Raw genomic sequence first — 10,432 nt, forward strand, 5'->3', positions numbered from 1 at the left:
CCTAACAGCTACCATTCACCGAGCGATTACTGTTGGGTTATGCCTCCCCCTCGACAATCTAACAAGTCCATATTATTATTCTCAATTAGGAAATCAGGACATTTGGCCCCAGGTCCTAGGACCCGTCCGTGGCGACGCTGCGATTCTAAAACACGTCCCGTCCCGAACCCCAGAGTCCAGGATCCCCGCCCCTAAAATACACTTCTGCGCAAAAAGGCACCTGAGAGTCGGGAAGCTCCGGATGTGTCCGCAGAGACGCAAGGGACCCGTACGACGCCACTCCGCACCCGCGCCCCTCAGGAGCGGGGCCGAAAGCGCCCGCGGCCCGGGCGCCCGGCCGCGTCTCCACCGCCCGGAGGCCTGGGGGCGCCGCTCACCTTGGAGAGCCCCGGGCGGGCCGCAGCCTAGCGAGGCGTCCCCGCCGGCTGGCGGGCGGGTGTTCTCCGCGCGGGCAGGAAGCGCGGCGCTGGCACCGGAGTCGCCAGCGCCACAGGCAGCGCAGCAGGAGCAACTCTCCGGCCCGCGCGGGGGCACCTCAGCCGGCCGCCGGGACCCTGCCACCCCTCAGCCGCGCCGCATCCGGGTCCCGTGCCGCCGCGCTCACCTGCCCGGTGCTCCTACACCGCCGGCTCCCGCTCCCGGTGCGCGGTCAGCAGCCCAAGCCGCCGCGACCTCCTCGCTCCGGCGCTCCCATCTCGGCTCCTTTCAGTCAGCTCCCGCCTGCCCAGCGCAGCTCTACACCCTCCTGCCGCCCACTGCCATGGCCCGCTCCGCAGCAGCAGCCGCACCGCCCCACAGAGCACGCGCGCGCCGCCGCCGTGCCCGCGCTTGCGCGTGCGCGCGCGCTCGCCTCCCAGGCGGGCCTCCCGGCAGCCCCCGCCCGGCGCGCAGCGCTCAGGCCAATCCCGGGCGCCGCGGGAGGGAGGCGCACCGCCGGCCGCCTCCGCGTCTGTCCGCAGGGCTGACTGCTTGCTGCGCCGCCTCTCTGCGGCTCACGACGGACTGCGGTATGCAGAGTCCCCGACAAGCCGCCTTTTGGAGAGCCCTGGCCTTGGTAGCCCCTTCTCCAGAGACCCTTCTGCTCCTAGGCTCCTCGCTGGCCTCTTCCCAGCCCTTCTCCCCAGTCTTGTTCGTTCTGCTGATGCAGAACGGACTTCTTGGTTCTTGAACACTATGCTTCTCCACCTCCCTCCACTCCCTCTCTGTTGGTCACTCCATTTCTGGGGATGAAGGGCGCTAGGTGGGCTGCTTCACAGCTAGACCGTTCAGTTTCTGTACTGATAATAGTCATTTAAATGGAATGGTGCAGCCTTTCCAGCCCAAGATTCTTTTTCTGTGTTCCTATTTTGCGATAACACCACCTAACTATTCGTTTGCAGCGCCTTACACTTTACCCAACCCTTTTGCATGTCTTATCTCTCTGTTGTGCCTTTGACCACAACCAGGAAATTGCATAGTCCTTTCTTCAGTAAGACACTTGAAATTTTAACATATTGTAAAGCCACTGCGTTATAGCTATTGCAGCCTAATGCTACAATAATACCTCAAGCGAACAGTCTGGGATAGAATCTAGAAGTAGAACTTAATATAAAGCAAAGGTGACAAGTTAGTTCAGTGATGAAAGAATAGTTTGATAAATGATCATAGTTTTAACTCACTCTCCACTCACAATAATTCAAAGCAAGACCTATGCCATATTCAAAAATAAATTCCAGAAGAATTAAAGATACAAAATTTTTCAAAACAGGCTAAGGATATAGCTCAGTGGTAGAGTGTTTTTTTAGCATGTCTGAGGCCCTGGGTTTGATCCCCAGTGTGTGTGTGTGTGTGTGTGTGTGTGTGTGTGTGTGTGCATGCACACACACACACACATGCACACACACTGCATAACAAAAACTTAAGAGGAAATTTTTGAAAGGATAGTAATATAACTTCAGTGAGGCTTGAAGCAAGACAGGAAGCCCAGAATCATTAAAGAAAAAAATAAAAACATTTGTCTACATAAATATGACATCAGAGTAAGTTTTTTAAAGAAGAAAAAAAACAATAGATGGAATAGAACTGGACATAACATGGCAAACACATTGTTTCTCTGGCATAAAAGGGAGTTTCTATAAATGAACTTTTTAAAAACCAAATAATGTTTTAAAAGTACTGGTGAAGTATACAAATAGAGGGTTAATGGAAGAGAAAATCCAAATGGTCATTGGAAAAAGATGCTTAATTTCAGGAATAGTTATGGGAAAGCAAATTTAAAACATCCATTTTTCACTCATCAGATTGGCAAACCTTAACAAGAATAATCAATGAAACTGGGAAAACAAAGTTAGTGCATCTTAGATGGAAATGTAAGTTGCCACAAACTTCTTAGAAGTAACTTATAAATATGTGTTAAAATTTAACGTACACATTGACCCAAAAATCCATCAATCCTGCCCCCTATAAAAACTACAGAAATTACAAGTTGGAAGATTGTACAAAGAAATGATATGGTGTGTTAAGTGCACGCAGGAAAGATACATCCATATGAAAGCTGTGATCATGACCTTATTTGGAGAAAGGATGTTTGCAGATGTAATTAAGTTAAGGATCTTGGGATGAGATCATACTGGATTTAGGATGGGTCTGATCCCAATGATAGGTATCTTTATAAAAGAAAGGCAGAGGAAGATTTGACACAAATAAGGAAGATGATATGAAGAAGGAAGTAGAGGTTGAAAAATTATGTCTACAAGCCAAAGAACACAAAGGATTATTGGCAGCCACCAGAAACTAGGAAAGGAGAATGAAACAGATCTTCTTTAGAAGAACCAACCTCCCAGAAGGCACAAGACCCTGGATTCAATCCCCAGCACTGCAAAGAAGTGGGAGGGGAAGGTATTTTCTAAAAGTAACCTATGTTGCATATAACTTGATATCACCTTTGGCCTTGAGAACTATGAGAAAATAAATTTCTATTTCTTTCTGTTTGGTACCAGGGATTGAACCCAGGGGTTTTTAACCACTGAGCCACACTCCCAGCCCTTTTTTATATTTTATTTAGAGACAAGGTCTTACTGAGTTGCTCAAGGCCTCACTAAGTTGCTGAGGCTGTCTTTGAACTCTTGATCCTCCTGACTGAACCTCCGGAGTCTCTGGGATTACAGGTATGTGCCACCACACCAGGCATAAGTTTCTATTTATTTAAGCCATAAAGTTTATAGTAATTTGTTCAGCTAGACAGAAAATGGATAATATGCTTATTATATAATTGTTTGAAAGGGATAACAAATGTAAATAGACTAGGAACAACCCACTTGTCAATTAATGATTTTATTTTAGTACTTCATATTGTAGAATATTATACCATGATGAAAATGAGCCAGATCTGTTTTTGTTTTGTTTTGTTTTGCTTTTGACCTGGAGGGATCAAAGTGGAAAACTTTTACAATTACAGAATGATGTGAAAGTGGTTTGTTTCAGTTAGTGTATAACTGAAGATAGTAATATATATTCATGAGGACATAGAAAGGGGTATAAGAATTTACCCAAAACACATCATAGTAGATATCTCAATGGACAAAGAGAAGAGGTTGAGAGGGAGCGTTATCTTTTCCTGTATATGTCTTTGAATTGTCTTACTTGTTATAAATAGTATATGTTAACCTAATAAATACCATTTTGAAGAATGAAACCAATTTGTGACTAGTGTATTTTTGTGAGAAAAAAAATTATTTTTTTATTTTTTGTACCAGGGATTAAACCCAGAGGTGCTTAACAACTGAACCACATTCCACCACTTTTTGTTTTGAGACAGGATCTTGCTAAATTGCTTAGAGCCTGGCTAAACTGCTAAGGCTGGATTTGAACATTCCATCCTGCGTCAACCTCCTGAGCTGCTGGATTACAGGCAGGTGCCACCACTCCTGGCTATGACTAGTTCTTATATCATGGCTAAAGTTATTAGCATAAAGGAAAGCTTCTATCTGTCCAGTTTGAGAAGATTCAAACATTCTCTATGATCCCTACTTCCCCACTACAAAGTTTTAAAATGTACTTTCAATATATGATCTCTGCAGGCTTTTTCCTAATTTACCTTCCTTCCAAATACTTCTGAGTATTCCCTAGACTCATTGATTTTATATTTATTTTTTTTAATTTGAGTGTTTTGTTGTTGTTGTTGCTTAAAATCCACATAATTTGAAATCTAAAATGTAGACTTGGTGTGTTCAGTAGTACAATTCTTGCCTAGCATGCATAATGTCCTTGTTTCAATCTGAGCATCCTGCCCCCCCACAAAAAAAAAGTAAAAATGAAATAAAAAGTGAATCAATAAGCAGTGAAAATCTTTAACCTTGTTATGAAACTTTCCTCACAAACAACCAATTTTGTCAGTTTCTTGAGCATCCTTCCAAAAATATGATACTCATATAAGAGAAAATACAGCTGGGTGCAGTGGTGCGTACTGTAATTCCAGTAGATCTGAAGGCTAAGGCCGGAAGATCACAAGTTTAAAGCTAGCCTCAGTAATTTAGCGAGGACCTAAGCAATTTAGTGAGACCCTGTATCAACATAAGAAATAAAAAGAGCTGAGGATGTGGCTGTGGTTCAATCCCCAGTACCCCCCCCCAAAAAAAAAGAGAGAGAGAGAGAGACAGAGACAGAGACAGATAGAAAGAGAAAAGAGATGTTTTCCCACTTTGTGTGCAGATGGAAATGTTGATTCATAGTTGCCTTTTTTTACATCTTCACACCAGTACATAATGTGTGTGTATGTGTGTGTGTGTTTATTGGGATGGAACATGGGGCAATTTACAACTAAACTACATCTCTACTTTCCTAATCCTTTTTTGAGACAGGTTCTTACTATGTTGCCAAAGCTGACCTCAAACTTGATATCTACCTGTGCCATTCTCCCAAGTCACTAAGAGAATATAGGACTGCACCCGAATATTTTTGTATTCCTTTTAAAACTTTTATTGATATGTACAGAATGCATACAGAAACTACACACATCGTAAAGTTTTACAAACCAGCAAGACATGGGTGGTACATTCCTGTAATCTCAATTACTCCATAACCTGAGGCAGGAGGATTACAAATTCAAGGCCAAACAGGACCCAGTGGCACTGGCTTGTAACCCAGTGATAAGGGAGGCTGAGGCAGGAGGATTGTAGGTTTGAGGCCAGATTCAGCAATTTAGTAAGACCCTAAGTAAATTAGGAAGACTCTCTGTCTCAAAATTTTAAAAGGGGGTGAGGGTGGACTGAGGATATATATCAGTGGTAATTCAACCCTGGTCTCAATTACCAGTACCAAAAAGAAATTTCAAGGTCAGCCTCCACAATTTAGCAAGACTCTTCCATTAAAAAAAAAAAAAATTAAAAGGCTGGGACATAGCTCATTAGTTTGCCTAGCATATGTGAGGTCCCGAGTTCCATACCCTACATGAAAAGACATTTTTTTTTAACAAATTCAACACACTAGTGTAAAAAATTCTCAAGATCAATAGAGAACATGACCAACATCTCAGACTTCACAGTCATTGTCCTCCCTTCAGGGGTGATCACTACCCTAACATGTAACACCAGAAAAAAATTCCTTTTTTCTGGTTTTAGACTTTAAGTAGATTGTCTATGCATTGTGTACTCTTTTTGTGCCTGGCTTCTTTTGCTCTACATTTCCTCTACATTATTTGTGATATTCATGTACTACTACATGTGCCTGTACTTGTTCATTCTCATTGCTATGTAGTATTTCATTGTACTCTTCTTGATGGCTGCAAAGTATGCCTTTGTAAAGATATGCTGTAATTTAGCTGGTGACTTACTGATGGATATTTAGACTCTTTTCAATCTTTTGACCCATAAACAATGCTGCAATGAACAACTTTGAATTCATATAATCTTGTGTATATGCAAATATGACTACAGAATATACTCTTGGAGAATTACTGAATCAAGGGCAAGAGTATTTGTAATCTTGAAAGACATTGCCAAATTACTTCTAATGAGGGTTGTATCCTTTATACCCCTTTTTCTTTTTCTTTTTTTGGGGGGTGGAGTGGGGTAGGGTAGGGGTTACTGGGAATTGAACTAAAGGGCACTGGACCACTGAGCCACATGCCCAGCCCTATTTTGTATTTTATTTAGAGACAGGACCTCACTGAGTTGCTTGCTTAGTGCCTCACTTTTGCTGAGGCTGGCGTTGAACTCATGATCCTCCTGCTTCAGCATCCTGAGCTGCTGGGATTACATGTGTATGACAGTGAGCCTGGTTACCAGTAGGATATTTAAGGGTTTATTTTCTTAGACTTTTAAGAGTTGAGCAGGACACACAATGGCACACACCTGTGATCCTAGCGACTCAGGAGGCTGAGAAGCAGGATGATTGCAAATTTAAGGTTAGCCTCCTCAATTTAGTGAGACTCTGTCTCAAAATTTGAAAAAGAGAGAGAGAGAGAATTTTAGAGCTTGAAACTTTGAGGTTTGGGAAACACACTGCACATCCCACTCATTTATACAGAAAGAAATGAAAGATGTTAAAGGTGAGAAGTCTTGCACAAGTCCCTACCATAAGTTAATAGTTATCCCCAACTTCTAGAGGAGGCCTAGACGCTAGACACGTATCAGAGAAAGCCAACAAAGCCTCAGACATCCTGTGCTGCCCACATTGTTGACAGGCTGCCTCTCTCCTCCTCTCCACCAACTAACTGCCTTCAAAGACAAGCATGAAAAGGCCCAGCCACATACCAGGGCCACCCATCTTGGAAGGAAGAGGACAGAAAGGGAAAGGCTGAAGGAGGGCTAAGAAGGGGAAGGATGAGCAGCAGCCATTTGAGGAAAGATAGACAAACTGTGGTAGAAAGGAAAACTTGCAGAGCAGATAGGGGGAACAATAACATTGAAGGAAGAAGGTAAGGGGCGTGGCCCATGCCTGTACTCCCAGCTACTGAGGAGGCCAAGGAAGGAGGATCACAAGTTCTAGGTCAGCCTGGGCATCTTAGTGAGGTTCTTAGTGAGACCCTGTCTCAAAATAAAAAATAAAAAGGACTGCAGATATAGCTCAGTGGTAAAGTGCTCCGGGTTCAATTCCCAATTCCAAAAAGAAAAAAAAAGAAGAGTTGAGCCATTCCTGGGCTACTGGAACTGATAGAACCAATCAGTTTGTAAGAAGGATCAAAGAACATTTTTGTTGTTGCTGCTGCTGTTTTTGGTGCTTGGGGATTTGAACCCAGGGCCTCATGCATGCCAAGTAAGCACTTTACCACTGAACCACATCCCCAGCCCCCTTGTTTTGTTTTTTGGTACTGAGGATTGAACCCAGAGGCACTTTACCACTTAGCCACATTCCCAGTCCCTTTTTTATTTTTTATTTAGAGACAGAGTCTCAACTAAGTTTCTTGGGGCCTCAGTTACTGAGGCTGGCTTTGAATTTGCGATCCTCTAGCCACAGCCCCCAGAGTCACTGGGATCAAAGGTGTACACCACTGTGCCCAGCTCAAGGAGCTAAAGGAAAGGTTTATATGTCCTAGCAACATCTTGCCTCATTCCTCTCAAGGTATATGGACTTTCGGGCTGAAACCTGGGAAGATTTGGGTTCAGCTTTTAAATTTTATTAAATTATTATTAGTAGTAGTAGTTGTTGTTGTTATACTGGAGACTTAGCCCAGGGATGTTCTACCACTGTGCTCTACCTCCAGCTCTTTTTTTATTTTTGAGACAGGGTCTTGTTAAATTGCCCAAATTGACCTTGAATTTATGAGCTTCCTACCTCAGTCTCCTGAGTCACTGGAATTCTAAGAGTCCACCACAGCACCCAGATTATTATTTTATTTAATTTTAAAATTTTTATTTATTTTTAAGCCAGAGTCTTGCTATGTTGCCCAGGCTGGTTTTATACTCCTGGACTCAAGTAATCTTCCTGACTTAGACTCCAGTCACTGGGATTACCACTGGGCCAGGCTCTGGGTTCAGCTTTTTAAATCTTTCCTACTCCATCCCCATAATTTAAGCCATATTATTTCAGCCAGCCCTTCTCTAATGCCTTAGCTTCCCTTCATTTGTGTGTGTTTTAACAGTGGGGGTTGAACTTAGGGACATTACTACTGAGCTCCCTTCCCAGTCTTTTTCATTTTATTTTAAATTACTCAGGCTGTCCTTGGACTTCCTATCCTCTTGCCTCAACCTTCCTAACTGCTGGAATTACACACTGTACCACCATGACCTGTAGGAGATTTAATAATACAGAGACAAAAAGGAAAAATTAAAGCTGAATTGTGTGATATTATACAACTTTAAAGAAAACAAGACAAATGCTTCCATATGAACTGATCTGGCATAATCTCCAAAATAGGGTTTAAAGAAATAGGGAAGCCAGGCATGATGGCCCACGTCTGTAAACTCATGGCTCTGGAGGCTCAGGCAGGAGGAGCCCAAGTTCAAAGCCAGCCTCAGCAATTTCACAAGGCTCTAAGCAATTTAGCAAGACCCTGTCTTTTTTTTTTTTTTTTTTTGGTACCGGGTATTGAACTCTGGGGCACTCAACCACTGAGCCACATCCCCAGCCCTATGTTGTATTTTATTTAGAGACAGGGTCTCACAGAGTTGCTTGGCGCCTCGTTTTTGCTGAGGCCGGCTTTGAACCAGCTGCTGGCGTGTTCCACCACACCCAGCGCAAGACCCTGTCTTAAAATAAAAAATAAAAAGGGCTTGGGATGTGGCTCAGTGGCAAGGCACCACTGGGTTCATTCCCCAGTACCAAAAAGAAATAAATAGGCAAGATGCAGAACAGCAAAATATTCTAAAACTTAAATACGAACAGAATAGCACCAGAAAACAGGAAACTAAAGTGACTACCTGAAAGGAGAACTGGAGGCTGGGAAAGAAGGGTGGAGGGGAAAAATTAATTTTTATGGTTATTTTCTCATGCTATTTGATATTTTTGTCATGCTCTTACTACCTGTTATACTGATAATATATGTAATTGGTATATATATATATATATATATATATATATATATATATACATACACACGCACACACATACCCAAGAAGACATATAAACGGGCTGTAATTTAGCTGCTGATATGACTGTCATTGAGGAAGAAGAGAAACTGCAGGGGAGGAAGGGGCGGACCCATTGAAAGAGTCAGTGTGGCTGTGAGGGCATTCTGAAGGACAGGAAGTAGGCTCAGAAACTAGCCTTGAAAATTGAGAAGGCCATCACACTATATTTTAGGTACAAATAGTTTTCAATGCTATTAATTTGTGACTCTAGAATGGTGTCATTCACTAAAGAAATATAAATATAGCCAGGATTGATGATGCACATGTGTAATTGCAGAGACAGGAAGGCTGAGGCAGGACGATGCGAGGTCCAGGATGGCTTCAGCAACTTAGCAAGACCTTGTCTCAAATAAATAAATAAATAAATAAAAATAAGGCAGAGTTGAATGTTGAGAAATAATAAATCAGACACTTAAAATTTTTTTGTTGTTGTTGTACTAAGGGTTGAACCCAGGGCCTATTCCAAGGTAAGCAAGTGTTTTACCACTGAACCACACCTCCAACCCTAAATCAGACACTTTTAAAATCAATTAGTGCTGGTATATAAAATGAGGAAGATAAAAGATTGTAGCCCTGGTTCCCAAGAAGTTTGGGTGTGACTCTGCCTTGTGGAATGTGAGCTATTTATCAACAAAAAGCTTGGCCTCATTTGTTGTGAACCAGCCACCCTAGACTACAATTTAACCTGTTTTGATATTTGAGAAAGATAAATCAAGTAAATAAGCATTCTACATAATCAACTTCCTTTAATGACTTGAATCAAGAATTTTCTGGGGCTGGGGTTGTGGCTCAGTAGTAGAGTGCTTGCTTAGTTTGTGTACAGCCCTGGGTTTATATCCCCAGAAGCATTAAAAAGAAAAAAAAAAAGAATATTTTTGGCCCATTAAGAACAAAGGGTTAGGTGCCCTGGGAGGCTGAGGCAAGAGGATTGCAAGTTCAAAGCCAAGCTCAGCAATTTATGGCCCTAAGCAGTTTAGCAAAATCCTATCTCAAAATAAAACATAAAAAGGGCTGGGGAAGTGGCTCAGTGGTTAAGGGTCCCTGGGTTCAATCTCTCAGTACCAGGAAAAAAAAAAAAAAAAAAGGAGGGGCAGGATGAGGTTCAGTGGTATGGTACTTGTTTAACATATTCAGTCCCCAGCAGGGAAAAAAAAAATACTCTGAGGCAGAAGTGTCCAAACTGTAATGTCAGTGTCCACCTGAATTTTACCAATTCACTGATAACTGAATTTTTATTACAGGGCCTCTGTTCAGCTCACTAAGCAACTCAGGAGGCCTTATATTTCCAAAACAAAGCCCAAACTTCAAAGAGTATTACTTTAGCTAAAAAATGGGCTCCATCCCAGTCTTTTTTTTTTTAAGAAAACAGTGAAAAAAGAATTGAT

The 10,432-nt window shown here is 42.5% G+C and overlaps 1 protein-coding gene across 3 annotated transcripts in view; it reads right to left on the reverse strand.

The window, feature by feature from the left end:
* Positions 1-746, reverse strand: part of Pik3cb (phosphatidylinositol-4,5-bisphosphate 3-kinase catalytic subunit beta) — a 134,776-nt gene extending 134,030 nt beyond the window's left edge. For 2 of the 3 annotated variants that reach the window (XM_040269882.2, XM_005328017.5), the window contains exon 1: positions 605-744. The gene's annotated coding sequence lies outside the window, so the exon portion shown is untranslated. Of the gene's footprint in view, positions 1-604 lie in introns of all 3 variants that reach the window. The other variant, XM_078043407.1, reaches the window with a different exon arrangement.
* Positions 747-10,432: the final 9,686 nt, after the last annotated feature.

This window comes from Ictidomys tridecemlineatus, chromosome 3, assembly GCF_052094955.1.
Source record: "Ictidomys tridecemlineatus isolate mIctTri1 chromosome 3, mIctTri1.hap1, whole genome shotgun sequence".
In the NCBI taxonomy this organism is placed as follows: Eukaryota; Metazoa; Chordata; class Mammalia; order Rodentia; family Sciuridae; genus Ictidomys; species Ictidomys tridecemlineatus.